Source organism: Babylonia areolata, chromosome 32, assembly GCF_041734735.1.
Source record: "Babylonia areolata isolate BAREFJ2019XMU chromosome 32, ASM4173473v1, whole genome shotgun sequence".
Lineage (NCBI taxonomy): Eukaryota > Metazoa > Mollusca > Gastropoda > Neogastropoda > Buccinidae > Babylonia > Babylonia areolata.
The window spans coordinates 12,386,415-12,391,414 of NC_134907.1; the positions used below are offsets into that span (position 1 = coordinate 12,386,415).

The 5,000-nt window shown below is 42.0% G+C and overlaps 1 protein-coding gene across 2 annotated transcripts in view; it reads left to right on the plus strand.

Annotated features, from left to right (window-relative positions):
* The window catches only part of LOC143276675 (uncharacterized), a 46,676-nt gene that overhangs the window by 309 nt on the left and 41,367 nt on the right, over nucleotides 1–5,000 (plus strand). Inside the window, exons 1-2 of one of the 2 annotated variants that reach the window (XM_076581305.1) lie at nucleotides 1–34; nucleotides 177–322. The exon at nucleotides 1–34 is cut by the window's left edge and continues 309 nt beyond it. The gene's annotated coding sequence lies outside the window, so the exon portion shown is untranslated. Of the gene's footprint in view, nucleotides 323–5,000 lie in introns of both variants that reach the window. The other variant, XM_076581304.1, reaches the window with a different exon arrangement.

A 5,000-nucleotide genomic window follows, 5' to 3' on the forward strand; every position in this document is an offset into this window, starting at 1 on the left:
AGAACAAGAAGAAGAAGAAGAAGAAGTCATTGTGGTGTGTTGAAGTTTCGTTTTTGAACTTTCGGACTTTGAGGTGGAAAGATTTTTTTGATTTTTTTCCCCCTTTCTTTCTTCTTGCTTCTTGCTCGGGTGGTTTTTTTTTTTTTTTTTTTGGAACGTTTTTTTTGTTTGTGCAGCGGAAACTGAACTGACCACACGTTCTCCATTTTTCTCTCTTCGCCTGCTGACTGTGACGAGTTATTGAAGTGGTGGTGGTTGTGGTCAAGTGGAAGAGTTTTTCGTGCCGGTGAAGTTGTGAACGGAGACCACGTCATAGACTGGGGTAGGTACCCGGAGTTTTTTTGTTTGGGGGGTGGATGGGGGGACGGGTGACTACTACTTCTTCTTCTTCTATTTCTACTGCTGTCCTGTCCTGCCCTGTCCTGTCCTGTCCGGTTTTGGCGACAGGTTTTTTCTTGAGTTTCTTGAGACGTGAGTTTCATTGTTGTTGTCGGTGGTGGTGTTGTTTTAATTTGTTTTGTTTGTTGGTTGATTTGTTTGTTTGGGTGGGTAGGTGGGGTTGGGGTGTGTGTGTGTGTGTGTGTGTGTGTGTGTGTGTGTGTGTGTGTGTGTGTGTGTGAGAGAGAGAGAGAGAGAGAGAGAGAGAGAGAGAGCTGGGAGAGAGAGAGAAAGAGAGAGAGTGTGTGTGTGTGACAGTGACAGAGAGAGAGAGAGAGTGACAGAGAACTGGGAGAGACAGAGACACAGAGAGAGTGACAGAGCTGGGAGAGAGAGAGTGACAGAGAGAGACAGAGAGTGAGACAGAGAGAGAGAGTTGGGAGAGATAGAGAGAGTGACAGAGCTGGGAGAGAGTGACATAGAGAGACAGAGAGAGAGTGAGACAGAGAGAGAGACAGAGAGAAATGGGAGATAGTTTGAGAGAGAGAGAATGTGTGTCAGAGTGACAGAGAGAGAGAGAGTGACAGAGAGAGAAAGAGAGAGAGAGTAAAACACAGAGAGAATGACAGAGAAAGAGATATAGAGAAAGAGAGAGTAAAACAGACAGGGAGTGACAGAGGGAATGACAGAGAGAGCTGAGAGAGAGAGAGAGAGAGAGAGAGAGAGAGTGACAGAGAGTGACACAGAGAGAGACAGAGTGATAGAGTGACAGAGAGAGAGAGAGAGAGAGAGAGAGTGACAGAGAAAGAGATATAGAGAAAGAGAGAGTAAAACAGACAGGGAGTGACAGAGAGAATGACAGAGAGAGCTGAGAGAGAGAGAGTGGGTGACAGAGAGAGAGAGAGTCAGAGAGAGTGACAGAGTTGGGAGAGAGAGAGAGGGACAGAGAGACAGAGTGATAGAGTGACAGAGAGAGAGAGACTGACAGAGAGAGCTGAGAAAGAGAGAGAGAGTGACAGAGTGTGACACAGAGAGAGAGTGATAGAGCTGGGAGAGAGAGAGTGACATAGAGAGACAGAGAGAGTGAGACAGAGAGAGAGACAGAGAGAAATGGGAGATAGTTTGAGAGAGAGAGAATGTGTGTCAGAGTGACAGAGAGAGAGAGAGAGTGACAGAGAGAGAGAGAGAGAGAAAGAGAGCGAGAGAGTAAAACACAGAGAGAATGACAGGGAAAGAGATATAGAGAAAGAGAGAGTAAAACAGACAGAGAGTGACAGAGAGAATGACAGAGAGAGCTGAGAGAGAGAGAGAGTTACAGATAGAGCTGAGAGAGAGAGACAATGACAAATGACAAATTTTTTATTAGCAAATAGCGTTTTACAGCTCTAGTGCCAAGGGGGATTATTCAGCTTATTTTAGTAGACGACGAAAAAAAAAAAACAAAAAAAAAAAACCGAAAAATAAGGGGAAGTAACAAGCAAATAAGTACATATTCATAAACACATAAACACTCATACATTCACACCCACAACATTAATACAACATATTCCCTATTACTCATGCATAATACTGAGTAATTAATTCGAACATATGACCATCCAACTTTGCAGCCGAGCCTTTTTTGCTTATTTACCAATCTAAATTGAGTTATGGATCTTATATTTTATTCTGCATTATATTTCTATCATGTTAAAACAATCGTTCTGTTAATCTTTTCCTTCGAATGTTGTATGCTTCTACAATATATTTAGCGAGTGAAAATAGGATGTCTTCATTATCTGATGAAAGGATAGCTACTAGATCATGTCTTAATGCAAACGGATGAGTAAAGAATGAATAATCATTTCTAATAACACTGTATTCCTTACAATTGAAAACAAAATGATCCTCATTTTCTAAATCCTGATGACACAACTGACATACACTATCACTTTCACTGTTTTGAATATACCATACTCTATTTGCATTAAGCCCTAAGGTCCTGGATCGAAATCGAGAAAGGAGAAACCGTTGCCATTTATTTGTAATTATGGAAATGTATTTTTCCGACTGGAAAATATTTTTGAATGAAAAATACCAATTATATCTTGGATTTTCTTCCATGTCTGAATGCCAGTTTTGCTTGTATATGTTGATAAGACGATCCTTAAATTCCGAAATAAATGCGACATCACTCCCTACTCCTTGGCTAATCCATACAATCCCAAACCCATTTTTAACTAAAACATTTTTTACATTGTCTATCCAGTTCTTCTTTCCTTCTTCATGCTGCTGTAGTAACATACCATAGGCCTGCTTACACAGTCTTGTCGGCGGTAATTTAATAAGTTTTAACCAATACTTTATGCACTTAATTATTGTACGAATTTTCAGTGGATATCTACCCGTTTCCCCATATGCTACTTGATTAGATGAATGAAGTGGTATATTCAAAAAACGTTTTATTGCATATGTATGAATGATTTCTGAGAGAGAGAGAGACAGAGAGAGAGAGAGTCAGAGAGAGTGAGAGAGCTGGGAGAGAGAGAGAGTGAAAGAGAGAGAGAGAGAGAGAGAGAGAGAGACTGACAGAGAGAGCTGAGAAAGAGAGAGAGAGAGTGACAGAGAGTGTGACACAGAGAGAGTGACACAGAGAGAGTGACAGAGCTGGGAGAGAGAGACAGAGAGTGAGACACAGAGAGAGAGAGAGAGAGAGAGAGAGAGTTCACCCGGCCTCAGCTAGTTTCTGAACTAAGGCGTGAGTATCTTTTTTCTTGTGTGTGTGTGTGTGTGTTTTACGTTTGCACATGTGTACAGGTTGGTTGCGTATACATATTACGTAAAAAAAAAAAATTTTAAAATATGGCGTTAATTTTATTTGGTCGAAATCTTGAACGTGGTTATCTTTGTCTGCCTGTTGCTCTGTTTATCTGTCTGTCTGTATGTCTGTCGCTCTCTCTCTCTCTCCTCTGTCTCTCCCCCCTACTCCCCCCCCCCCCCGCCCCCCAACCCCCATTTTCTCTGCCTTTCCATCCCTCTCTCGCTCTCTCTCTCCGCCTTTCCAATCTCAATCTCTTTCTCTTATCTATGTCTCTCTTTCTCTGTGTGTGTGTGTGTGTGTGTGTGTGTCTGTCTGTCTGTCTGTCTTTCTCTTTGTCTCTTTCTCTCTATCTGTCTGGCTTTCTCTCTCTCTCTCTCTCTCTCTCTCTCTCTCTCTCTCTCTCTCTCCCTCTCCTCCCCCTCTGTCTGCCTTTCCATTCCATTCTTCCTCTCTCTCTCTCTCTCTCTCTCTGTCTTTCTCTCTCTCTCTTTCTCTCTGTCTTTCTCTCTCTCTCTGTCTCTGTCTCTGTCTCTGTCTCTCTCTCTCTCTCTCTCTCTCTCATATATTCACAGAAAAAGATTACTTAACAGTAGTAGAAGCGGTATAGCGTATGTAGTTGTTTATCGCGGGAATCTTTTTCTTCTTCTTCTTGGTATGCTGGTTTTTGTCAGACTGAAAGGGATTGTCTCTTGAGCCATTCTGGGATTTTTTTTTTTTCTTTCTTTCTTTCTTTCTTTCTTCCCCCCCCCCCCCCCCCCCCCTTCTTCTGAACATTGTTTATTCTTCGGGTTTGAGTCACTCCCTTGACTGAAGTGTGTGCAACAAAAGGGAAAGGTATATGTGTGCGGGGGGGCGGGGGGTGGGTTGGTGCAGGAGGGGGGCTGGGGGGGCTGGAGGGGGGGGGGGGTCCGGAGAGGGGGGGGGGGAGTGGTGGGAGTTTGGGGGGGAAGGGATGGAGAGGGAAGGTAAAGGGACAGTGATCGCTCTTCTTCTTCTTTTTTTTAATTTTATTTTATTTTTTTTTTTCTTCTTCTTCTTCTTCTTCTTCTTCAACAAGGTGCGAGAGCAAAGAAGAGACAGACAGACAGACAGACAGGCAGGCAGGCAGGCAGGCAGAGGGGCAGGCAGAGAGGCAGGCAGAGAGCCAGGCAGACAGGCAGGCAAGCAGATAGACAAACAAGCAGACAAACGGAAGGAAGGGGAGGAAAGGAGAAGAAACAGTGGGTATAGAAAACAGGCGGTTTTTTCGAAACGAATCAATCAAAAGAGGAACTAAGAAAGGAGAGACCCATGTCAGGAAAATAGCGGAAGAAAGAATGAAAGAAAGGAAGAAAGTCTGAAGGAAGGAAGGAAGGAAGGAAGCGAAGGGAAAAAAAAAAAGAAGAAAAAGAAAAAAAAAGGAAGAAAGAAAGAAAGAAAGAAATATTCATGTACAAATAGGAAAGCAAGGTAGGAACAGAAAAGAATACAAGATATGAGAGGAAAGAAAGAAAGAAAGAAAGAAAGCAAGAAAGAAAGAAACAGGTTCTCATAAGACCATTAAATTGTCTTCTTTTTTTTAAACTCTTCCCCTGTGTCAATTGTTAGACCCACTCTGCATAGTGTTTGGGCCGATATATATATTTTTTTGCGTGTGGAGTATATATATATATATATATATATATATATATATATATATATATATATTATACACTTCACACACAAAAAAGTTACGGACCATTTCATAAAATCAAGTATCGGTTTAGTCCAATTTTTTTTTTTTTTTTTTTTTTTAGCGTCCTTTCACTTCAGTGACCTATTTTGTCGGGGGGGGTTGCTGTTG